Source organism: Halichoerus grypus, chromosome 6 (assembly GCF_964656455.1).
Source record: "Halichoerus grypus chromosome 6, mHalGry1.hap1.1, whole genome shotgun sequence".
In the NCBI taxonomy this organism is placed as follows: Eukaryota; Metazoa; Chordata; class Mammalia; order Carnivora; family Phocidae; genus Halichoerus; species Halichoerus grypus.
In genome coordinates, this window is record NC_135717.1 from 3,586,517 (window position 1) to 3,612,579 (window position 26,063).

At 55.8% G+C, this 26,063-nt stretch overlaps 1 protein-coding gene across 2 annotated transcripts in view; it reads left to right on the plus strand.

The window, feature by feature from the left end:
• Positions 1–26,063, plus strand: part of FOXK1 (forkhead box K1) — an 82,850-nt gene that overhangs the window by 29,881 nt on the left and 26,906 nt on the right. The window lies entirely within an intron of this gene.

A 26,063-nucleotide genomic window follows, 5' to 3' on the forward strand; every position in this document is an offset into this window, starting at 1 on the left:
ATCCACCTCCCTTTGGTTGGGTTCCCTATTAACTAGGAACATTTATAGCCCTGCCTCGGCTCCCAGTGTGCAAGAAGACTACTGAATATCTGGCTTTCTTAGCAATTATATTTTTCTCTGCAAATTGCAGTATGAACGGATTTTCCACACCTGCTAACCCTCAGGTTAGCCAACAGGAGATCTCACGGAAAGTCAAGAACTTTCTGCAGTGATAGAAATGTTCTTTGTCTGTGCTGTCCAGGATGGTGGTGATAGTCGTGTGTGGCCGCTGAGCATTTGAAATGCAGCTAAGAACTCAATTTTTAATTTTTAGTCTGTAAGTTCATTTAAGTTTAAATAGCCGCACGAGCTGATGGCCTTGCAGAGCTTGCAAGTCTGGATCCCCAGCACTGCCTCAGTTTACGCCATTCACCTCCGAGGCACAAATGTTGTTTTCTGCAGTATGCTTTGAGGTGAGGAAGACTGACAGGTCCGCTCTGGGCTTGGGGCTCAGGCAGACCCCCTGCAGTTCCCCGGGGTGAGGTGAGGAAGCAGCCAACCGTACCCTTTGCGAAAGATGCTTGTTGAAACGTCTTCTATCTGAATAGGTTGGTCATTCTCTTCAGTTTCTACTACTCTGGACTGCAGATAAGTGAGAATTGACGGTTTCCATTTCCCCCTTCACTACCCTAGTTCTTGAAGCCCCAGGAAAGAAGCAAGGGACCCAAGAGATTATTCCTGTGGGTAATTAAGAGAAGAGACACATTTGCTGGTGCAGGGAGACATTTTTTGTGATTTGTATCAGAAGAACAAAAAGTACTTACTGACTGAGTAAGTACTTAATGCCTGAGCCACCCTAGGGGCACCTGGGTGGCTCAGTCATTAAGCATCTGCCTTCAGGTCAGGTCATGGTCCCAGGGTCCTGGGATCGAGCCCCACATCGGGCTCCCCGCTCGGCGGGAAGCCTGCTTCTCCCTCTTCCGCTCCCCCTGCTTGTGTTCCCTCTCTCGCTGTCTCTCTCTGTCAAATAAATAAATTCTTTTAAAAAATAAAAAAATAAAAACTCTGTGGCCCTTTCTAGTCCTGGATTTACTGTGCATATTGGTTATCGATAGATTACTTTTTTTTTTTTTTTAAAGATTTTATTTATTTATTTGAGAGAGAGAGAACGAGAGACAGAGAGCATGAGAGGGAGGAGGGTCAGAAGAAGCAGACTCCCTGCTGAGCAGGGAGCCCGATGCGGGACTCGATCCTGGGACTCCAGGACCATGACCTGAGCCGAAGGCAGTCGCTTAACCAACTGAGCCACCCAGGCGCCCAAATTACTTTTGAGTCCGGTTCCTTTATGAACAAGTGCACGAGTGTTGTGTGTTTGCCTGTCCCGTGTGCTGCCTACGCGGACACCTGCTCATGCTGGGTGGCGCTTGGCAGCATGGCTGGTCATTCTGTGCCGTGACTGTGGTTCGCGTGCTCCCCTGCAGGGAGCTGCACGTCCCACGAGGGCAGGGCTGAGCTCTCTGCACAGCGTTGTATTCCCGGTGCCAGCAGAGTGCTTGGCACTTGGAGGACACTGAGCATTTGTTGAGTGGATACTGACTTCTGAACACAATCTTCTGTGGCTGTTGCTTGTCGTAATGGATCAGTTCTAGCATCTGGCTCACAGGGAAGTCCGAAATCGGTGTTTCTTATCAGTGGTCAGAAAACGCGTCCTTCGCGTGGCAAATCAGGGACCCAGGCTGGCACCGTGTGGTGGGCTCACCGTCGGTAGCTCGGCTCTCCGGGGGCAGGAGGGTTGTGCGGAGGCGAGTTGGTGGGCGGGTCCCACTTCTGCCCGTGTGCCCGTGACCAGAGCTCAGGCCAGGGCCGCTCCAAGGGAGGGCCACGTGTCCAGGAAGAAGAGGAGACGCTCTGGAGAGCTCAGCACATTTCGATCCGGGCAGCAAACTACGGCCTGCGGGCCAAGTCCCGCCAGACTCTTGTTTGTATAAATAAAGTTTTATGGGAACACAGCCACGCCCATTTGTTTCCATGGGCTCCGTGGCTGCTTAGTTGAGACCCAGACGGTGTGGCCTAAAAACCTAAGACATTTGGTGTCTGGCCTTGTATAGAAGCAGTGGGCAGACCTCCCTCCACGTCACTGATACATTTTACTGAGGCTAATCCCCACCTCTGTAGTGCTGGTTTTCTTCATATGGAGCTCCTGTGCTTCTTAATGTGTTATGCTTAATTCTAGGTGTTTCATCTGTTTGTTTTGGGGATGGTCAGTATGAATGGGATCTTTTTTTCCTTATTATTTTCAAAAGGGTGTTTGCATGTAGGGAAGGTGGGCCGTGTGTGTGTGTGTGTGTTTCTTTTTGTTGGATATGGGCTTTATAATACTAATTTATTTTTAAAATTTTACACTTTGAAAACATTTCAAGCTTCCAGAAAAGTTGCCAGACTTGTTCAGACTAGTTCATATAACTCCTGTTGTCAGCCCCTATTCACCCATTTTTAACATTCTGCCGTATTCGCTTTGGTATTTCCCTGCATGTGTACATGCTATTTAAGAGTCAGTTAAATGTGCTATGCCCCCTTTTCCCTTCGTACTAGGGAAATTAGAATAAGGATATTTTCTGGAACCAAAGCCTGGTTACCGAGTTCAGGAAGCCGGACTCAACTCCGGTGCTGCTCTTTAACCCACGGCCTGGGGACCAGCGCTCTCAGCTGCCCCGGGAGCATCCTGGCAGCGTCCAGCATCCTGTCCGGTGTGGAGCCTCTCCAGTCTCCTTATTCTGGGACAGCTCCTTGGCCTTTCTTTGTATTGGCCTTGACATTTAAAAAAAACAAAACAGGACAGTTATTTTATCAGCTGCCTCTCAAATTAGACTTGTCTGAATAGACCGAGTCCTGATGAGCTGGTGAGATTCGGAGTAGGGACCTGGGGCTGGAATGCTGGCAGGAGGACACTCACCCTTCTCAGGGCATCTCTCGGAGATGCCACTGGCCTTCCTGGTGGAGTTCACGTGGATCACTTGGTTTAGGTATTGGTGGAGCTTCTCCACCCAATAGTTACTATTTTTCTTTTTGTAGTTAATAAGTAATTTCTGCCATTCAGTGCTGGAATAAAATATTTATTTTGTATCCAGTCACAGTTACCATCTCTCCTAACAGTTTTTTAAATGGACTTTTTGCATGCATTTTCTAGGTCAGATTTTCGTCTGCAAATGATGACTGTTTTGTCTCTTTCTTCCGTTCTTTTTTTTTAATCCCATTTCTTTTTGTTGCGTTGTTGAATTTGCTAGAACCTCCAGATAACACAGAATAAGTACCATGATGGCAGGCTCCATTCTTGCTTCCAGCCCGACAGGGAAGGCTTACGTTTCAGAGTAAATGCAGCTTTGCTCAGAAGCTACTTTCTTAGGTCAGTCTTCCTGGTACCGAGGTGAGTCCTGTGGGCCGCACGCCCCCAGCGCCCCTGGTCTCGCCATCCCACTGTTACTGGAGGGTTGGTGGTCTGTTTATCTGACACGCTCTGGCGTCGGGGGCAGGACTGTGCCTTTCTTACCTGTTGCTGTAACCCCAGCACCACCAGGCTGGGCCCGGAGTTGGCACTTTGTAAGTTGGTGGTGGGGTGAATAAAGACACAAACAGGAGAGGTCTGAATGCAGAAACAACCTGGCAGAAGTCAGTGATCAGAGGTGATAGAAGCTTAGAGTTTAATAGGTGTGCATCTGGGGCGCCTGGGCAGCTCAGGGGGTTAAGCGTCCGACTCTGGATTTCAGCTCAGGTCGTGATCTCAGGCTCCTGGGGTCGAGCTCTGTGTTTAGTCTGTGCTCAGTGGGGATTCTGCTTTAGGTTCTCTCTCTCCCTTTGTCCCCCCCGCCCGCTCACGCACGCACTCCCTCTCTCTCTAAAATAAATAAATCAATCTTTTTTTAAAATTAAGTTAAAAAAAAATAAAAGGCCTGTGTCATCACCCCCCAGCTGGGTGCCCTTGGGTAGGTGCCCTGTCCTCAAACTCCCCTTTCCTCATCTGTAAAATGGGCACGCTACCCACTCACTGGACATTTATGAGAACGAAACATGGCGTGCCAGAGCGCTGACCTCGGTGTCTGGCGCACAGTGCACTCCCCACAAGCCACGTCATCACCGTCGCTGCCGTCATGGTGACCGGGGGGCGGGGGGCTGTTGTAATCTGTGAGGCATCTGGGTGTCGGAAGCGGCAGGGAGGCGTTGCAGGGTCTGGAGCCGGTCCCGGTGCAGTAGCCTGGCCCCCCACTTACAGCAGAGGCACCGACAGGGCGTCGCCCAGGACGGCGTCTTTCTGGGGTGGCTGGAGAACGGGCTTGGGCGGGCCACGGTCCCTCCTGGCTCCTGAGGGGGTACAATTGGAGCGGAATAGTAGGGTTTGCTCTCTCGTATTTCTCCGAGCTGCTTGCCCAGAGGGTGGGGATTTGAAAAGATGAACTCAGGTTTTCCCTTGAATCCGTGTGAATCACCTTCGTGGGGCTCAGAGCCCAGCTCGCACTGGACGCTGAGAAAGAAGCCAGCCTCCCATCAGCCGGCTCCAGCCCTGCCCCCGTCCCCGGAGGAACAGTGAGGAATCGGGGATGCAAGCCTGATCTGGGTCAGTAATTTATATGTATGTCCAGGCGTTTAAAAATACGGACAAGTACAGAAAATAATCTAACATGTGCTTGGGACCCACGAGGAATTGACCCTCGTTCACATTTTGTCATGTATTCCCAGTAGAGAAACATCTCGTCGAGGTGCCCTTGCCACCGTGTCTCTGTCCCTTCTCCAGAGGCATGGAGCCCCCGTTCCGTCTCACGGTTCCCCTGTGCAGAGCCGGTCCTCTGTTTTAGTGGTTGGGGGGGGGGGCGTCGTAAGTCTTCTCGCTATACTATATGTATTTTCCACTTCTCCAAAAGACTGCTTCAGAGGTGACCCTGTCAGACACAGGCCTGCACCTGTTTCTCCTTAGCCCTGGTGCTCGGATCTCGGTGCTTCCTGGCTCTGCAGTCTGTCTCCTACCTCTCACTCATTCTCTGGGCTCTCAGCGGGCCGGCTTCCTCCCAGCCCTAGCTCTGCTCCTCCCTGGTCCAAGGGGGCTCTGGGTTCCTTGTCCCGTCCGCAGGCTCGTCTCCAGCCCATCTCCCCTGAGCCTTGCCCTATGGGGTGCCCCCCCGGCACCCCCATATTGAAACTAAATGGCGTTGGAAGATCGCCCTCAGCACCCCACACACACACACTCCCACGTCCAGGTGGTTCCTAAGGCCTTCGACTTTACTTTCGCTTGCAAGTGGGCACTCCCTGTGTGTTTGGTGCTGTGGGGCTGGAAAAGCAGAAGGAGCAGGACAGACTCCCTCTCTGCATCTGTGAATCAGGAGGGAGACTTCATAATCCCAAAGAGCGAGTGTGTGGTGTCATTTCAGGGGGTGCAGGGTGCAGTGAGGAAACCAGAGGACATGTTCGACAGGTGGATGGAAGGACCTTTCTGGGGAAGCGATATTTTAAGATCTAAACTACAAGCAGGAGCTTCTGATGGGAAGCATCAAGGACAGGGACTTCCCCAGGAGTGGGGCCTGCAGGTGCAGTGGGGGGGGGGGGGGGGGCGAAATTCCAGAAATTGAGAAATTGACCTCAAGGTCCCCCGGGAAGGTTCGAAGGAGAGGAGTGATAAGTCCAGCGAGGCCACTGTGGGGGCCACACTCAGGCACAGGGACCAGAGTGGTGGCCGTGGCCATGGGGAGAGGTCAGTGGAGTCTGCAGGGCTGGGTGATGGGCTGGCTCTGAGGGCGAGGGAGACAACTCCCCAGAGCCCCCGAGAGAGGCCCCCTCTCCCGGACCTGGAGTCCCCACCTCGCACAGGGCTTTCCAGTGGTGCCTGGCCTCATGGCGCAGGAGGGAAGAAAGTGTACCTAAGATTTATGGAGCCCATGGGCGCCTGGGTGGCTCAGTCGGTTGAGCGACTGCCTTCGGCTCAGGTCATGATCCCGGAGTCCTGGGATCGAGCCCCACATCGGGCTCCCGGATCGGCGGGGAGCCTGCTTCTCCCTCTGACCCTCCCCCCTCTCATGCTGTTTCTCTCTCGCTCGCTCTCTAATAAATAAATAAATAAAATCTTTAAAAAAAAAAAAAAAGATTTATGGAGCCCATGAGACGAGGCTGGATTCTATTCACCTGAACGGTGGGGACAGAACAGCACTGAGAATGACTGTTTCTCTCTGTGTGGCAAAACTAAAAGCTTGTGTAATGAAAGCACCTGAGCCGAGGGAAGCTCCGGGCAGGGGCTGTGGCTCCCTGAGAATCCGAATGCTGCCTGGACGGCAGGAAGGCCCTTCTGGACTCCGGAGACATTTTCAGCTCATCTTTCCAGATGCTGTGACTGCGTAATGATAAATGAAGGTGGAGTCGCAGCCTGGTTTCATGGGGGGCGGGGGGCAGGCGATAGTCACCTGGGTTATTCCTGTGAGCTGAGCCCGCTCGTCTCTGTGAGTACAGAAAACCTCACGGTGCAGGGAGGTGTGCGTGTGCTCGTTGCTGTTTTGAGAGCATCTGTCCGTGCGTTTGGGAAATTGGCTGCTGCTTGCTTCATAAAATACCATGGGGGTAAATTCCTCCGACAGCTAGTGATGCGGTGCGGGCTCCAGATCCTGCCCTTGCAGCCTTGGTGGTAGCGCAGAAAGCTTCTTGGCTCGGAGGATCCCTGAGTCCTTTGTGCGTAACGGGGGCCGCTGTTGGAGATTGATGAGCTGAGGTGCAGACCGCAGTGGGGTGGTCCAGGTGTCACGGAAGAGGTTGGTGTCGGGGGCTGGCATTTGCTGGTCCTCCGCTCACGCCCCAGTCTGCAGTTTCTCCCACTTGCCAGGCCTGTGGAAGGCGGTGGGGCGGCCAGGCCCCCCCGAGACTGATCTTGGGGAGGGTGTGTGTGCTTGTTTCCCTGGCCCGCGGGCCCCTGCTGAACATCTCCTTGCCGGCCCCACTCGCACCCAGGAGACCTGGGCTCTGGCTCACCCCGCCACTTCCAAATGGAGCCCAAAGAATGTGTCTCCAAGCTGCTGGGAGCTCTGCGCGTGCCAGGGCTGTCCTCGGCCCTGGTCACCGTCTGCCGAGAGAGACAGACGACCCGGCCGCTGGGACGAGAGGATGTGGATGCTAAAGGCCTGAAGGCTGGAGCCACACAGAGGGTGTCACTCTGGGGCCCTCTGAGGGTGACTGCAGGCAGGCCAGGGACAGGGAACAGCAGGTAGGACAGAGCCAGACCGGCATGTTCGGGGAAGGCAGGGAAGGAGGGAGGGGCTGTCCCCGGCTGCATCCTCCGGTGCTCAGGGCCCCGTGGGCTCCTGCAGGTATGCCCTGGGCAGGGGTCCATGGCGGGAGGGGTGCTTTCCTCTAACGCACAAGACAGATGTCCTCTTCACTCTCCAGGCCAGGTGTCGGACTGTCCCGACCCGGGGGAGGGCAGAACGGCTTCTCTTTGGCCTGTTCTGTGTATTGGCCCTTCCTGTAAGATTTTCCCTAATTCTTACTTTGATTTATGAATTTGTGTCAGTCCAACGAATTTAAGTTTTCTAAAGTAGCTTGTTTTTGATTTGTATTTTAAATGCCAGTGAGATTTGAGATGGGGCCTCGCTGGGCAGTTTTAACTGAGCAGGGGTGGGAGCACAGACTGAGCTGCCCAGTCGGCCCGCGAGGAAGTTGCCCCGTCCTGTCCTGTCCTGTCCTGCCGTGAGAGGTGGGGCAGCGCACCTGCCAGCCCCTCCCCCCCCCCCCCCCCCCCCCCCGGCAGCTCTGGCCCCCTCAACACTCCCTCCCCGGCCCCGGCACTCTCCTTCCACTCTCCGTTTCTGGGTTGGCCTCCTCTTACTGGGGCTGTCGTTTCCACGCCCTGCCCGGCTGAGCCTGTGCGGCCCTTTACCGTACATGTTCACGTAGACCTGCGACTCCTCGGCGGCCCCCACCCCGCTGCGTCCCTGCTGCCTGCCTGCTCTCCCACCAGCTCTTCCTCGGCCCTCGCTGTCCCCTCTCTGGAGCACCGTCCACCTTCTTCCATGTGGTCGTCCCAGCGTCACTTCCTTGGGGCCCAGTTGGGGCACTCGTTGTTTGCACACTCTGCATTTCTTCAGGGTATTAGTGTTGTTCGTAATTGTGTATTTTTTAGACCTATTCCCCTCCTCCCCTCCCCCCTTCCTGCCCTGTTGATTTGGAAGGTCCGGGAGGGTGAGAACCATGCGCGGGAAGCATTTCTGCTTGTAAGGTTTATCTGGGCCACTGCTTCCCCCTGAATGTGTAGCGACAGAGGAGAACGGGAGTGCCCCCTCCCCGCCTTCCTTGACCCGGAGGTGACACGGTGGTTTGAATAGTCCCCTCCTCCCTGTGCGCGTGTGGTCGGCATCTCTGGGCCGGCCAGTTCCAGCACTGCTCTCATGAGTCACCCACAAGCATGGGGAACCCTAGTGACACATTCGGCCCGTATTCGGGGATAATTAATCCTTCCAGTTTCTTGTGTTCTGATTCGCCTCTAACCTCTAAGGGACTGACCTGTAATGCCGACACGTGGAGATTTGATGCACACGTTCGTATTTGCTTTTTGTCATCAGTAATTTTGTCCATTTTGTATTATAACTCTACCTTCGTCTTTAACTAGTTCAGAGGGTAATCTCATTTTGTTCACAGTCACCGATGAGGCCAGCGAGGCTAAGATGTGTTTTTAACAAGGTAGCTGAAAAAATGGGCAAAAATTTCAAAGTCAGTAGCTTTCTATAGGAGCAGACGATTATCTCTTGAGAGAATTCATCTATCCAAAATGACTTTTTTCCCAGAGGATTCCAGACTGCTAATATGGTAATTAGCAGAAAGCTCAAAGTCTTTAGTTCTAAGTTTATTTGGGATTTTATTTTATAAGCCTGCATTCTGTAATTCTTGAAAGTTAAAAATTATTGGTGTTGGGCGCCTGGGTGGCTCAGTCGGTTAAGCGTCTGCCTTAGTCTCAGGTGTCTTGGGATCAAGTTCCGTGTCGCTTCTCCTTCTGACCCTCTCCCCTCTCTCTCAGATAAATAAATAAGTAAAATTTAAAAAAAAAATTTTTTTTTGGTCTAATTTCTTTTTGAAGGAGCCAGTTTTTAAAAGAAAGCCCCAAGCAGTGCTCATTAACTTCTGTGTTCTGTATTTCCTTTACTGTTTGAGACTCTTCGGTATTATATCTGTGGTCCACGCTTACAGAAACTTTGGGAAACTCGGGAATGTGGAAAGGCGAACAGCCACCACCCAGTGTTTTCCTTGTGTCTGCTTCCTTTTTAAAGGGAGGTACTTTGCTGAAATTGCGTATTTGCAATTTCACAACTGCTGGTGATCGGAGTCCCTCTGGTCAGTGCTGTAAGGCGCCCTTTTTTATGTTAATGTCTGTTTAAATGAGTAGGTTAGGACCGCTCTGCCCCACTACGCTGGGAGTTCACCTCTACCACCACCCTGAGGCTTCCAGCTGGAGGGAGGCCCCGGGCTGGCGGAGGCCCCACGGGCAGCTCCTGGCTCCTAGCCCTGCTTTCTGTGATTCCCCCTTATCAGGAAGGAACCTCTCCACCCGTCCTCGTCCTCGGCAGGCGGCACCAGATAAGGCTAGTGGTAACCAAATGCAAAATGTGATTGCTAGTTTTTCCTGAATTGTTTTCAGAGTGGGGAAGCTTAGAAGAGGTCCCAGTGCGCCGGGTTACGGACCTCTCACGGGAGAGCCGTGTTTGGGGGGTGAGCGAGGGACCGTGCCCTCCGCCGTAAATGCCGGCTGGGTCACCTTTGGCCCAGGGGCAGGGTTGGTCCTTTCTTCGCCTACCTGGGCAGCTCCCTCTCCGGAGTCTACAGAGACTTGCCACTTTTCTTTAGCACTTTTGATTTGCAGGGTCCTCAAATAAGTTTATTGAAAGTGAACAAATAACACAACGGTTCATGAAAAACTCTTCCCCAGAAATAACTCAGCTACTTTACACCCTGAATGAACTCCATTGTGCTTTCTTTGTAAAAATGCGGACGAGAACCCCAGAGTCTCCTGCCTTTGTCCCATAAGGGACGAGATTCTGTGGCAGGCCCGGCGGCTGGCAGGGAGGGAGAGAGAGATGCTTTTCCCTTCTCCCCATTTCCCGTGATGCCCCGAGTGCCTATTTGCGTATCAAGCACGCTGACATGGTGGAGGCAGGTGCCACACAGACGCGAAAGGAAAGAAAAGAGCCTGGGAATGTAGGCTTCAGGGGCCGGGAAAGAGGGTCTGCTCAGTTTTTATTTCAGAGAAAACCCGTGCTGATGAATAGGCCATCAGGGATCCATGGATGTGGCTGAGCGTGCAATTTACATAACAATTAAACTAGTCCAGTAGACCCGCTGCCTCTGAAACCAGGCCTCTCCCCGCGCCAGTCTTCGGCGGTATTAATCTGCTTTATGACCCACTTTCCCCAGATGGATCATTTCTTCTCCGCAGCACTAAATACGCTCGGAGACCTGGGGTCTGCGCTGGCAGGCGGGCGGCTTTAGAGCGCCTGCGGCGTGTTCTCTGCTCCCTTCCTGTGCCTGTCTGGGCAAGGCTGGCTGGTCACTCTGTCTTTCCCGTCTGTACGTCCCCGAGCGCCACACGGTCTTGCCTGACTTCCATGTGTGAATGTGTATTTCGCCATCCATCCTCAGGTTTTCACACGTTCTCCCAATTCTGAGTAAACACGGGGGAGGAGACTGTCCGGGACAGACCGTGGGTCGGATGAGTTTGGAAGGACGAGGTGTTTCCTCCCCGGGGCCAGGTGCGGGGCCAGGTGCGGGGCCAGGTGCGGTGTTGGGCCGGCAGGAACGGTTCTCTGAAGGGCCTGCGTCTTGAGCCAAATAAAGGCCTTTTCCCATTCTGCGTGGTGCTGATTCTGCTCTGCTGTGTTTTGTTCTGGGCGGTGTCCAGGATGGCAGAGAGGTCTCTCAGACAAGTCGTGTTGCTTTGTAAACATCATCTGGCTGCCAGCGATTATCCCAGCCTCCCCGAGGAAAACCGGATGTGCTTCCTGACTCTTTGATCCAGCTTCTGTGTTATCAATGGCTGCCAATGGCTGCTAATTTGGGGGAGATTAGCCCCAGGGTAAATCGGAGTGGATCTTGGAAAAAGACTGCTCCCTTAGGAAAGGTGGGATCGGTTAAAATCTAACTTGACCTTAAACTATCTAAAGTAAGTTTCTCAGTTTAGTATGGAATTTTATGTGGCAGAATAAGGACAAAGGTGTCTAGAGTCTAATAAACTGGTGTCATAAAAATGTAGCAATTTGCCCCTGGTGGTGTAAGCTTCAACTTATTTTGTGTGACCTGGGAAAGAGTTTTCTCTGAATGTTCCTGTAGTGAAGCCACAGCAGGCTGGGTCTGCGGGCCGTGGGGTCTGCGGGCCGTGGGGTGGGGGCCGTGGGGTGCAGGCCGTGGGGTGGGGGCCGTGGGGTCTGCGGGCCGTGGGGTGCGGGCCGTGGGGTCTGCGGGCCGTGGGGTGTGGGCCGTGGGGTCTGCGGGCCGTGGGGTGGGGGCCGTGGGGTCTGCGGGCCGTGGGGTCTGCGGGCCGTGGGGTGCGGGCCGTGGGGTGGGGGCCGTGGGGTCTGCGGGCCGTGGGGTCTGCGGGCTGTGGGGTGGGGGCCGTGGGGTCTGCGGGCCGTGGGGTGGGGGCCGTGGGGTCTGCGGGCCGTGGGGTGGGGGCCGTGGGGTCTGCGGGCTGTGGGGTGGGGGCCGTGGGGTCTGCGGGCCGTGGGGTGTGGGCCGTGGGGTCTGCGGGCCGTGGGGTGCGGGCCGTGGGGTGGGGGCCGTGGGGTCTGCGGGCCGTGGGGTCTGCGGGCCGTGGGGTGCGGGCCGTGGGGTGGGGGCCGTGGGGTCTGCGGGCCGTGGGGTCTGCGGGCTGTGGGATGGGGGCCGTGGGGTCTGCGGGCCGTGGGATGGGGGCCGTGGGGTCTGCGGGCCGTGGGGTCTGCGGGCTGTGGGGTGCGGGCCGTGGGGTCTGCGGGCCGTGGGGTCTGCGGGCCGTGGGGTGCGGGCCGTGGGGTGCGGGCCGTGGGCCGTGGACGGTGGGCTGTGGGTTTGAGTGGTGGCCGTCCAGGAGTGCCCCCAGCTCCTCCTGGCTCCTCCCTCTCGCAGAGTTCGGCAGGTGCTGGTGGCTGTAATACCTCGAGCCCGGTCCCCGCGTCCCCGGTACCGTCTCCCTGCTGTTCACGGCCTCCAGTGCCATTTCCAGTCCTTGTCTCCGGCCGCTCGCACCTCTCCGCCCCGGTCTTGTTGACCAGGCTGGGCCGAGGCCCTTCCCTGGGGCCGCTCGCCCTCCTGGTCGCTAGTGCAGCGTCTGTCACATGGCTGTGTTTCTTTGCTCCCTGACTAGGTCACGGGCCCTGTCTTCCAGGACGAACTATCATTTATTTTTCTTCTCAGGGCCTGTGAGGAGCCGGGTGCTTAACAAGCACCTAATAACTGTTGGTGGTTGAGTCACAGGCGAGGGGTGCACAGCGGCCTCGGCCATCTCTGGGCGCGCCACGGTGACTCGCGCTGCCGGCTGGCGACCTGGTGAGCGCAGCCCTCTCTGCCACCGCGGGCTTCACCCCCACACTCGGACCCCGTCCGCCAGCACAGACCTCACCCCAGAACTCAGGCTGTCCCCTGTGCACACGGATGGGTCTTCCCAGCACGTGGGCCCGGTGGTTAGTTCTGTGGCAGGCACGTGTGGTCGGCTGGCACCAAAAGGTGACGTTTCAGAATTGAACTTTGGTAAAGTATGGACTGATTTTGCCACGTGAAGTTGCATTCACACGATGATAAATTGAGATTGTGCTGTTGGTCTGGACCTCTGGGCAGGGCAGCTCCACACATGCTCAAGGCTCCTGGCTCGGGTTGCTGGCCGCAGCCAGGGCCTCTGTCCCCGCTCGGCAGCGGGACAGGCTGGCATGGGCTCCCACCAGCAAGCGCGCAGGCCCGTGCCTGGCACCGTGGGTACGATGCTGACGCTCCCAGAGAGAACACCAGGCAGGAGGAAGTGGTCCTGTAAGATTAGAATGTCTGCTGCGAAGCTGACTCATCAGCAGCTCTGATGGTTTTCACTGTTGAAATTGTTCACAAAATTCGGTTTCTTCGCTTTTGCACCTGAGGAGGTAAAAGGTCAGGGCTTACACAGGGGCTGTCATTGACTGTTTGGATAACTTGATGGCCTGGGACAAGTGACTCATCCCCCCCCAGCCTCGGTGTCCTCATCTGTAAAGCGGTGCAGACCCAGCTTCCTTTCTGGGCTGATGGAAACCTTGCAAAGTGCCGGCTAAGAGTGTCCAGCCTTAGGACCGGCACGCGCCTGACCCACACACCTGGGCTTCAGAAGCAGTGGCCTCAGTCCTTGTTTTAATTGACAGTTGAATTAGGGACGAGGACTGGGGGTTTATGTAGAGAACTGTTTTATATTTTAAAAAGCAGGTGGACGCCGGGTCTGCGGCCCCCCCTGAGCAGGACGTCTCGCTCGCTCCAGAGAGAGGGCTGGCCGCCCGGCAGCGTCACACAGGCCTGTCCCCGCGGCGTGTGCAGGTCGAGACTGCTTTCAGCAGGAACTGAGCTCAGGTGGAGCCGCCGGCCTCCGCCGCATAGAGTTAGCGCAGCTCCGTGTCCTGCTCAGCTCCCGTTCGTGGTCTCACGGTGGTGGTGTTGGTTCTCGTCACTGTGCTGTCGTCCTGGTGTCTTTCCTGCTCTGTTCTTCTCTGTGCAGGGGTGTGTGTCCATCGGCGTAAGCCCTGGAGCACCTCTTAGGTGCTGTCCTAGCCGACGGGTGCTCGGGACACTGGGCCGCGGGCCGCAGACTTGAGACGGACTCTGAGCCGCCGAGGGCTCTTGAGAACATCGAGAGCTGAGGGCACCGAGAACCTGGTGGGTGGCAAAGCTGGGCCCGGATCCCTCCTCTCTGACCCTTGGTCAGCATTGCTTTTGCTACGAAAACAGGTGTTTCTGCAGGGCGCCGCGCCTGAGACAGAGTTTACTGTGGCTCAGTGAGCGGCGGCGTGCTGGTGTCTGTCCGGCAGGCGCCTCCTGCCGCGGGGGGCTTTGCCGTGGGCAGCCTCCATGACGCGGGCACAAAGGCCAGGGGCTCGTGCGCGACACCGTGCCATGCGTCTGTCAGAGGCGAGGCTGGGACAGAAGAAAGCAGTAGGCGGCCCCTGCGGGAGGGGAGGGGCCGCCACAGGGAGCAGGCATCCCCGTCTTCAGGGTGCTGGCCCAGGAACGGCTGACACCCCCCACTCACGTTCCCTCGGAGAGAGCTGGTCTGGGGGGTGCCCACAAGCACACAGGCCGCCGCGAAGGGCTGTTGAGCCGTGGCCCTCGCCGAAGAGATGGTTTTGGCAAAAGCAGCCGTAGCAGGCACTCCAGCGAGAGAGCCGGCCTGGAGGCTGAGGAAGAGGGACCCGGGGTAAAGGAAGACCTGGTGCTCTTAGTGGACCTCAGACGTGTTGGCCAGTGGAGAGGGTGGAAAGGGTTGCTGAATTCTGTGGCCGTGGCGAGCCGTTGGCGTTCAGAGGGGGCGCATGGTGCGGTTAGCAGTGCCATGAGGAGCACCAGTCGGCAGCAGCCCGCGGGGGCTTGGAGTGAGGCGGCCACGAGCCTGGAGGACAGCAGTGATGATGATGGTAGTACCTGCACTTACTCCTGGGCCGTGGCGTGTGCACTGGCCGGAGCGCGTCCCCAGGCTGACAGAGCGCTCTCCCCACAATCCCGTGTGCCAGCCGAGGTGCTACCATGCTTCACGAAGGAGGGACCTGGCTTAGAGACACGGAGTCCCTCCCTGGGGGCACACAGCCAGCCAGGCCGGGCCCCGGGAAGGGAACGTTCAGACATGCCCTCGACGAGGGAGCGCTGTAACCTCGGGGAGAAGCAGGCAGGCTGGAGCCGCGAGCTGGCCTGGAGTGCAGCCGGGCTGGGCGTGAGGCGAACTGAGCCTCGGAGTGGGGCAGGGCCTGTGGGCGGAGGAGATGTGCATTTGGAGGGAGGCAGGCCGGAGGGCGAGGCTGGAGCTGGGCCGTGCGCGGAGGATGGCAGGCGATTGGGGCGCCTCGGGAGCCCTTTCCTCCGGGGACATCCAAAACTAGGCATTTGCGTGCTTGATATTTAAGGGCGCGCCTGCCGGCTCTGCTGCGCTCGCTGGAGACCCTCTCCTCTGCTGCCTGTCCCTAGATGTGCGCGCTCCAGCTGGAAGCGTGGTGAGCGCCGTCACCCGGTGTCCACTCTGCGCGTGGTACTGAGTGATCCCGGCTGAGGGTGGCCTGCTCCTCTGAAGACTCGAGTGTACTCCTTCCGAGGCTTTCCCGGCACCTTCCACCTTCCAGGACGGTCTCTGCAGACAGTGGAGGCACTGTGCTCACTCCTGTTTGTCCATCCAGCAGGGAGGAGGGGCGCTCCCAACAGGTGGGCAAGCCCCCTTGTTGTGCCTCCCATACTTCCTCGGGAAGGGGCGCTAAGAGTTGACAAAATCAAACCACTGCCCTCTGTGAAGTCCGGATTTATTCTCTCACCTTGAAGTGGTCACGTCTGTCTTCAGTTTCAGCGTCCCAGCTCTCTGGCTTCTCGCTTCACATCTCGGGCTTTCTCTCCTCTTCCTTGCTGATCTGTTCCTCGGGTAGGTGACATTTAGTGCTGTTTGTACTTCGGAGTGCATTCAGATCCATTTGTGGTTAGACGCTGCTCAAGCAGCCAGCGCGAGATTTATTGACACAAAGCAGGGTTGATGTGGACGGAGTGCTTGGGAGGGGGAAGGAGGAGTCGCGTGTCTCGGTTCTTTTCTATTTCCAGTTGACAAGACATGACATTTATTTTTATTTTTATTTTTATTTTTTTTTAAGATTTTATTTATTTATTTGAGAGAGAGAGCACATGAGAGGGGGGAGGGTCAGAGGGAGAAGCAGACTCCCTGCCGAGCAGGGAGCCCGATGCGGGACTCGATCCTGGGACTCCAGGATCATGACCTGAGCCGAAGGCAGTCGCTTAACCAACTGAGCCACCCAGGCGCCCCATGACATTTATTTTTAAATTGTGCTCAGAGCTCTGACTTCTGCAGAACTCCAAGCAAGATTTCATTTTTGAATTATGCTAAGGACGGGGATAATGGTCAGTACTTCTGAGGGCCACTCTCTAGTCCCTGTCAGTCGATGAACTGATTCATAATCAGATACCTTGGTTCGGGTAATTTATCCAAGTGGATTTGTGACTTAAAAAGAAAAATTCTCTTCCTGGCCTATTAATTTGATAGTTATTTATGTTTCTAAGTAGTCAGCAAAGTTATTAACTGTTCCTTAGCCGATTGTATAAGCTTAAAGTAGTGAAAAGTGGTTCTTTCGCGTAATTATTTCGGGATGGTTCTGTGCCGGTCCCTGAGCTAGGCCCCAGGCTTAGAGGAGGTCGGGGCTCCTGCCTTCACCGAGCTCGGTGTATCGGAAAGTAACGTGGGCGAGAACCAGGAGACGGTGCAGCCCACGCGGTCGTCCGCTCCAGGAGAGCCCGTGGGGGGTCAGCTCCCAAACAGAAGATTCCGACAGCCGCTGTCCGTTTGCTTTCTCGCTCATCTTTGAGATGCTTCTAAAGTCACCCCGTTCTGACCACGGAGAAGCACTTGATTTGCGGGGGAAAACCTTGAGGGGAAAACCTCCCTTTACCTTCGCTGTCTGCTAGACATGGCCCAGGTTCAAGATAAGATCCAGATCTTACATTTGTGTCTAAAAATAGGGCACTTTTTTGCTTGTTTCACTTTTACAAGCACATTTTACAAATTTTGATTTTCATGTTTTCTGAAGAGGAGGTGTATTCCCACAGTTCAGAACTCAAAGGGTATGCAATCCTCAGTCTTCTCTCTTTCTTCCCGGCTTCCCTCCCTGCTAATCCGTTTCTGGTCTCTTGTACAGGAAGGTACAAAGTAAGATCAAGTGTCCTTCCCACTCTGACTTCCATTTCTCCAGAGAGAGCCATGCTTGGCGTCATGTTTTCATGCACACTTTCAGAAAGCTTGTGTGCACGCAGAGGTGTGCACGGAGCATCAGGCTGCCCTGCGTCTTCACTCCCTGGCTGCAGACACAAACCCACACAACAAAATCACGCTTTATGTGGGGGTAAAAAGGTAGCTTTTCTGGGCAGCTGAGTTTCTTGACTGTGTCTAATAACAGAAAATAATCCAAAGGATTATAGGTGGAATTGTGCTGTAGCGTGTGGGTGTCTCATTTCAAGTAGCGAGCGTAAATAACGGCTTCCATTTGCTGGCAAAGCGTGTCTCTGAGCGACGCTGTCAGCGTCGGGCTGAAGCGTGACGTGGGCCAGGCCCAGGCGAGATGGTCTGTGCACCGCACTCTGCGGACCGGCGGGGACGCGGGCGTTCTGGCGGGTGGCAGAGCTGGGGCTGCCTAACCTGTGAGCAGCTTTCTGTTTATCAACACTCAGCTTTTGACTTGAGCAGAGCCAAGTTGGAAATGAATGGGTAGGATATTTTGAAATACTCTGGTGTTGCGAAATATGAAACTTTGCAAGTTCTTTGTTTCTCTCTGTAACTGACTGATAGGAGCTGGGTCTGGCCGAGCAGCTTCGCGGGGCCTACATACTGGTAAGTCGTGCGTTCGTGCGTCCTTGGACCACTCACTGCCAGGCGCTCCGCCAAAAAGAGTGCTCCTGCCCACAGCCAGTTCTTTGAAGATAAAGAAATGGAAGCAGGGGGCGCCTGGGTGGCTCAGTCGTTAAGCGTCTGCCTTCGGCTTAGGTCATGGTCCCAGGGTCCTGGGATCGAGCCCCACATCGGGCTCCCTGCTCAGCGGAGAGCCTGCTTCTCCCTCTCCCTCTGCAAGAACAAGCCTGTTCACAGGCTAGGAGTTGCCAGACTTCAGCCTAGACCCCACCACCTGGAATCTGTCATTAAAGGACGGGCAAGATAGGGTGCCTGTCTTGAGGTGTGCGGGAAGCCGTGTTCGTGTCTGAGTGGTGTTCTGACATTCCCCAGTGGAACCCGCGGCCGTGGCTGTCCACGTTGTAAGAATGCACAGACACAGGCCAGTCTGCCTCCCCAAGAGCGCCCACGCGTCCCCGCGGCAGGGGTGCCCGTCGGGCGGGCTCAGGCCAGGCACACGTGTGGGGAAGGCATACGGTGCAGATGGAGCCAGGCCTCCAGCAGCCCGTGCGCAGAGCGCCAGACCCCACTCTGCAGACTCAGAGCTGGCTTACGGCGGTGAGGCATGACAGCGTTGGCGCGTTTTGATTTTTTTTTTTTGATTAATGAAAGTTACAACTGGTTGTCGGTTTGTGTCTGGTTTTTGAGATGACGCAGCTCCCTGGGTGAGAGGGAGGTGTGTGCTCTGTGGGGCACACGTGCTGGGACCGGGCCCCGCGGCACCCGCACCCGACTCCCCCCACCCGCCGGCGCCCCCCTGTGTCGCTCGGGGCGCCTGTCTCTTCATCTGTAACAAGGAGGGTGTGAGCCGGACTCTAAGTCCTGTTAATTCTGAAATGTCGATACGTCACTCCGGCCTTAGCTTTAGCATGCTAGCCCACGTTCCCTTTTGGAGTCACTGGTATTTTCCCAGAGCGTGAAGAGCCCAGCCCTTGAGTCGGTAACGTGTTTGAGTTCTGCTCTCGGCTGTGCTGAGGGCTGTCAGATTATTTTTTCGGTTGTAAAAGCAGTAGAACATTAAGCATTCTCACCTTCTCACCTCCTCTTCCTGATGAATGTGTACAGACACTCTTTCGTGTGGATGAACTGGCCATAAGTTTTTTTATCCCCCTACGTGGTACTTCCGTTTTGAAATAAAGGAGTATGGATGCCCCTGCGTGCATCACAGTCCAGAGCAGGGTGTGGGTTGCTGCCCGGGGGGGACCCTGTCATCAGTGTGACTTTCCCCAGGGGGTCCCAGCTCCCCCAGCACACTTTTTATCTTGAAATAATTCACAGGAAGCCATGACTCCATTCGGAGAGGTCTCCTGTGTGCATCACCCAGTCGCTCCCCGTTAGACCTTCTGCAGCCGCAGGACAGCGTCAGGGCCGGGAAGCTGACACACTGTGGGGCGTGCTTATGTCATGTGACCGCCGCCTCCACCGAAACACACGACCGTCCGCCCCCTGCACAGTCCTCCCCGGTGCTGCGCCTGGGGCCACACCCAGCTCACGCCCCGGCCCCTGCAGCCACGCGTCTGCTCTCCTGCTCTGTAGTTTGGGATTTGGGGTTTGCTGTTTATCAGCACCGCATCACACCTTCCGTGCAGGTGTCTCCTGCCCCAGCAGCCCATGGCCTCTGCGGCCGAGGTGACCGGGCCCTGCCAAGCGGCCTCCTCCCTCTGTTTAACCCTCGCCCACGGAGGGACATCTGCCTGACCCAGTCTGGGGGCCGTTACCCATAAAGCTGCTGTGAACAGTGATGTTCAGGTTTCGAGGGGACGGGAGCTTCATTTCTCAGTGGAAATGCCCAGGAGATAATTGCAAAGTTGTACCATCGGCGTATGTTTGGGTGAAGACACTGCCCACTTACGATCCACGGCACTGCGCCCCCATCCGTTCGCACCTCCGCTGCGGGAGACTCCATTTCTCCCTGTCCTGCCAGCATCTGGGGGGCCCTGGTTCTGACCGTAGCCTTTCGGCCAGGGGCACGGCGACGGCTTGGCAGGGTCTTCGCTTGGCGTTCCCTGCCAGCCAGGGGCGGTGTTCATCCCCTGCGGCTCATCCGCCGTCTGGAACCCCCTCACCGACGTGTCTCCTCGTGCTTCCTGTCTGCATTCTCACCCAGTGGTTTGGTTTCTGCCGTTGAGTTTTGAGTGGTGTTGACGCCGTCTAGGTGTGAGCCTCTGCCCGCGTGTGGTGGCGGGCCCACGGGCCAGCCTGCAAGCCCCTCGTCCCCTGACCGGCACGCACGGAGGGTTTTACTGTTGGTGAAGTCCAGTTGGTTGATATTTTTTCTCTTTTATGGACCATGCTTTTGGTGTTGTGTCTAGGAACTCTGCACCATTAATTAAAATAAATAAATAAAATAAAAAATTTTAAAAAAGAACTCTGCACCAAGCTCTAGCTCCCAAAGTCTTTTTGAAATTTGAATTTTTCCCCCTATAGAGAATGCATCATTGCTGCTGACTGCTTTCAAGACCTAAAGAAAAGGTCTTCAGTGTTCAGAAGGTGGGTATGGGTTTCTTTGCATTTACCAGCTTAGGATTCATTCACGTTCTTGAATCTGTAGGTTTACCTCTTCTGCCAGATTTGGGGAACTTTTTAGCCACTCTTTGTTCCCCATCCTCCCACGTGCTGGTCTCCTTCTGGGGCTTGGGTGACGTGGATGTTCGATCTTTTGTCGAAAGTCCCATGCGTCCTGAGCATTTCTGTCCATCCTCTGCTTCCACATGTCTGTAATTGCTTGTTGGAGTTTCCACGGTGGGCACTCTACAACCCTTGTGGCATGATCCTGACGTCACCGTCATCCTGTTGGCACCTGTTCTCATTTCGTTTGAGATCTTCTGGTAGGACAAGTCGTTTTTTAATTGAAACCTGGACATTTGGGGTATAATGTTTGAAGACGTTGGATCTTATTTAAATCCTGTGTTTCATCAGTTCTCCTCTGATACCACTCTGGTGGGCGAAGTGGACACACCCCTCGTTCCTTTCTTCCCACGTGGCCTCCGTGGGCCCTGAGGGTGTGCCCAGTGCACACGCATCGTTCCCACCCCGGGTCAGCCTGCCTCTCGCTCTCTGCATGGCCCATTGTCCCCGAGTCCTCAGGGGGAATGACCTGTTCCCTAGACTCTCCCTCAGTGGGAACGGTGTGAATCCCCATCCGCAGTGGGGACGGCCTGGGTCCCTGGCCCTCAGTGCACGTGGCGTGTTTTGCAGGGACTTGTTTCCACCGTGGGTCTGTGGCTGCCTCTCGGGCCTCAGCAGCACAGGGCCCGTGTGTCTCCAGCCTCCCTCTCTGTGTGCAGTGCCCTGTCTTCCTTGTCACCTGGCTCAGTGTCCCTCCTCCCTTGATAGCCACGTGCTTCCTTCGAGTCAGACAGACGCCATGTAGACTTGTATAAACTATATAGTGCATGTTCACGTTCAGGTGGGTCTTATGTTTCTCCGTGGTGTATCTCTGTGAGTCGTCATTCGTATGTGAGATTGTACGTAACTGTCTGCCGTGAGCACACTCCTGCCCAGATGTAGCTGTGGTTGATCGTGAAGCAGCGTAGACTCACGCGGGGTCCTGGGCCTCGTGGGGCCTTGCACCGTGTGCTACACTCGAAGCGCATGGAAATCCCCCCAGAATTCCCCAGCCGGCCCCTGTGGCCTGTGGTGGTGATGTGACGCCCTCCCTCCCCCACGGCATTCCCTGCGACAACCAGACCTATCTCCTCTAGGGAGGCGGTGTTCTAGAAAACGGCCTGAATCCTAATCTTGAGATGACGCAGTCATTAAGAATTTTCAGCTTTGAGAGTGAGAGTCATTCCAGCCCTCCAGCCATGAGAATCCTGGGCTGACAGCTCAGAAGCAGCTTCCTTCTGTTCCATTTCGGCGAGCGTTGCCGTTCCTCCTGCATGTCAGGCCCCGGGATACCACAGTGAGCAGGAAAGGCCTGGCCCCGGGCCCCCACCCCTGTGGTCACAGAGCGCAGCACGCCCCGTGAGGACAAGATTGAAGGGCAGCAGAGGGAGGGTGTGGGGCCACTGTGCACTGGGACAGAGGTGTCCTCGCTGAGCATGGCCACCATGCCGAGGGCCTGCGTCAGGCAGAGGTGGGTGCGGGCATTCCCGGCAGGGCGGCCGACGGACAGAGGGCGCATCGGGGAGGCTGGCGGGGCCAGTTCTGCGGGGCTCCCAGTTTGCGTTTTCTTCCGAGAGCTGTGGATGGTTTCTGAGGAAGGACCTGATTCGATGTGAGGCTTCATGAAGAGCATCCTGCTGGCATGCGGAGAGCAGAGGACAGGATGGAGTGGGCACGGGAGCCCTGGAGGCTGTCCAGCCGCCCACGGAGCAGGGTCGGCGGGGTGCGGGAGGAGCCGAGTTTAGTGATGAGAGATGTTGACCCCGGCCAGGCTTGTGCGCTCCAGCCCGGCAGCTGACGAATGTATGAGTTTTGGTGGAACTTAATACTATTTTATTTATTTATTTTTTTTAATGTTTTATTTATTCATGAGAGTCAGAGAGAGAAATAGAGAGAGGCAGCGGCAGAGGGAGAGGGAGAAGCAGGCTTCCCGCTGAGCAGGGAGCCCGATGCGGGACTCGATCCCAGGACCCTGGGATCGTGACCTGAGCTGAAGGCAGAGGCTTAACCATCTGAGCCACCCAGGCGCCCGAACTTAATACTATTTTAATTGTTAACTGAAAAATAGCCCGGAAATACTTAAACTTGCCCTAAATTAAGCCTGAAGAAAAGAAAGCTTGCTCACTGCCAACTTAGAACTGTCATGAGCCGTCGCAGGATGGCTTTCTTCCTCGAGTGGCATGTTGCCGGCAAACCTAGAAACATCGGTGTTTCCTCTTGCTTTGATTGGTGATCCCCGCTCAAGATAATAAACGTGACTGCGTTTAGGAGGCGCGACAACAGTAGCTCATCTTGGACGGCGTGGAAGACGTCAGTTAGGTGATCCCCTAGGTTTTCAGCAAAGGAGCACAGGAAGATTGTGGGACAAATAAAACCGGGAAAACAAGAGACGTCCATACTGTTTTCATTTCAGAATTGGACTTGAATTTCAGTGCAGCCCGTGTCCTGCAAGAGCTGGGGCGCAGGCCCCCCTCCCCCAGGGGAGGTGAGCGAGATGTGAGCAGAGCGGCTGCCCTGCGTCCCCGGGGGAGGCCCCACCTCGCCCACGGAGACCTTGCTGAAGAGGCCTGCGGTGAGGTGGGGGTCGAGTCCTGCCCCGACCGACTAGTCGAGGGAGTCGGCTGTGTGCCCTTGCCCTGCCGCCTTCCCGAGTGTCCCCGCTCCGGTGACCGTTCATGCTCTCCTGTTCTAGGAACTCTCCAGGGCGGTGCCTGGATTCTCGTTTTAGCGCCTGATGTGTGTTGGCCGTGGTTCCTTAGCTGAAGGAGCGTTCTGTGGGTAGGTTTTCCGTGGCATCTTGGCCAGGGGATGTCTGGAGCCCCCTTGGTGACAGTGCCGGCCGCGTGGGGTGCTGCTGTGATCTGGGCGCAGCAGACGTGGTGTCCTGAGGGGCTGCGGAGACGGCCTAGGGCTCGCTTGTTACACGGCAGTACTCTCTCGTGCATGTTGTGGGAGGTTTTCAGTGGCCTTTCTCTCAGAAATGTGATCTGCAAGAATGTTATGGAAACACGATGGGCAGGCAGTGAAGCCGAGAGGGCAAGACCGTGTCCCAGCCCTCCGCTCTGTCCCCGCTCCTCCCCCTTTCTCCCTTGGTTTGGGTCCAGCTCCCAGAGAGCCGGGTCTTGCCCAGGAGCCTTGTACGTAGAGCTGTCTGTTGGAGGTGTGTGGCCAAAGGTACACAGTCCCCCACGGAGAGCACCCAGAAGAGGTGGCAGGCGCAGGCGCCCTCGGACGCTGCCATCCCAACAAGAGCCTTTTTCAGCCTCGTGGTCCTAACTAATACATGCTCTCTCCGAGCCTGGATCCTTCATCTGTCAAAGTGAGGAGCACAGCGGATCCGTCTTAGACAATGCTGTGGAAGTCAGCGATCCGGTGCTCAGAAGTGCACCCCATTCCCACAGGACATCGGTGCTGCTCCCCCCAAGTCACAGAGGCAGTAAATGTAGCCCAAGATGGTCAACATCACCTGAAAACATGGGCTTAACGTGTCTTCTCGAAGCTGTTTTGCTTTGTTTTGAATGTGCTAAGCTGACTTCTTTCGAGGAACGTCTTTGGATGATGTCGCTGGTGAGAAGCATACTGAACACGCAGATAGAGCCCGTGCCGCGCCGTGCCCGGCAGGCCTGCCCCTCCCCAGCTGACACGCATGGTGCCCTGTTGCTATGGTGGGATCACCCTGGCTACAGCGTGAAGAGGGGGTTCTTACAGGAACCGGGAAGCATTTTCTTCCTCCTGTCCTCTCTTTCAGGCACATACTGTTCAAAATAATCACCATTAACTTTTAAGAAACATAAGTGACCTGGCGTTTTCTGCTTCTTAGGTTTTCTGGGGCCATTAGCATTTTGGGTCCTTGATTGGTGTGTGTCAAAGTGCTACTGGCGTATTGCCAGACGAGCTCCCTGCTGTGCACTGGACTGTTTTTGAAACTCGGCCCGCCCTTCTGGGATCCACCATACAGACAGTAGTTCAGCTTTTTCTTCAGTAGGGAGCCCTGGCTTATTTTCCTTTCTAAAACCAAGCAGTTTTGTTTAATCCAAGATGTGTAAAGGATAAGAGGTTTGCACCTTGGTGTGTGTGTGTGTGTGTGTGTGTGTGTGTGTGTGTGTTCGGGGTAGTTCTCCTGCCTCTATCACAGACTGCAGTTGAGGCCCAGCTTGGCTCAGCAAATATCAAGCCTGCTTCTGTTTTTCTGTCCCACCATTCTTACCAAGAGGCTTTTATTTTCAAGGTAACCTCCCTGTCCAGGATGGTTGCTGGTGCACCGGCCATCACTGTTTCATCCTAGGCAAGAAGTGGTGGAAGAGATGGGCAGTTCACGCTCACTTGGTAGCTGTCTATCCACCTCTTCGGGGACTTTCTGCATGGGCTGCCCATGAGGTTCCATTTGCTTTTCAGTGGTCAGCTCCCACTGCAGAGACAGCTGGGAAATAGTCTTTTAGCTGGGGCGTGGGCACAGAGGAAAAAGTGGGGGGAGGAAGAAAGGCAGTGGGTTCAGGTGGGCGCCCCACCTTGTGCACTTGCTCCAGCAGGAGCTTGCCCGGGCCCACCGTCCTGTGCACCCCCACCACCCAGCGCACCTCTTCAGCTCGCAGCCCCCGCGGAACCCCCTTCACCAGCCTTGCCTGTGTGGGCTCCTCTGTGACTCGGCTCCGTGCCATTTAAGGCTGCTGGGAGGTGGGGGCTGCTGCTTGTGGGTAACAGTCATGAGCTTCTCCTCTCACGAGAACCCCCAGAGGACGTCACCCCTGTTTCCCTTTTGCTGCAGCAGAGGATAGAAGAGGGCTTGCGAGAGCTCCATCGATCAACTAGAGGGTGGTGCTCTGTACGGTTTCAGCGCGGTGCCCCTTCCGATCGGTTCCACGGCTGTGCCTGACGTGAAACCCAGCTTGGGGTAACTTCAGGAGGGCAGGAGAGCGCTTTCCCTTTCGCTCTGGGGCCATGCGGCTGGCGCCTGCGCCTCCCGGCCCGCCTGCCCACTCGGGGTGTGCAGGTGTGCGGTGCGCCGGGAGCGGGCCTGGACGGGCCTGGACGGGCCTGGACGGTTTTTGTTTTTTTTAAGATTCTATTTATTTGACAGAGAGAGACACAGTGGGAGAGGGAACACAAGCAGGGGGAGTGGGAGAGAGAGAAGCAGGCTTCCCGCCGAGCAGGGAGCCCGATGTGGGGCTCGATCCCAGGACCCCGGGATCATGACCTGAGCCGAAGGCAGACGCTTAACGACTGAGCCACCCAGGCGCCCCGGGCCTGGACGTATTGTGCAGAGTTCTCGAGCTGCGTCAACTCTGATAGCTTCCCAGGCCCACCCGTGGGCTTACAGTTTTTCGGGAAAGTGGCTGGACGCCGCACTCGCCGGCGGCCCCCCCTCCCGTTCAGCAGAGCTGGCTCCCAGCAGGTTTCGCCTTGTGCCTGGTCGCATTTTCCAAATTAGGAAAGTGAGCTGAGCTTGGCCTTGATAAAGCAAGGATGTGATTTCTCAGAGCATTCAGACGCCGTCCCTGTTGTGTTTTGACAAATGGAACCTTAAAAAAACACCCCAGCAAGGACGATTTACTCTTTGTGGAGGAGAACTGGAGGTTTCTCTTTGCGGGTTCTCTCTCGAGCTTTGCTGCTGTCTTTGGGTTTATCAAAACGGAAGGTCTTGAAGCCTAACTTGATTTGGGGAGCGATGCAGTGTGGGGCGGGTGGCAGGCGGCCTCGGGGCTTTGCCTGGAACATTGCTGTTCTCGGCAAGCTCACGCTTCCCTGTAGAAGGACACGCCTTGCCGCAGACCTTCCGTTGGGCGCTGTGGCGGGGACGCCGTCTGGCAGGCCCCCTCCCAGGCTCTGCCTTCAGCTTCTG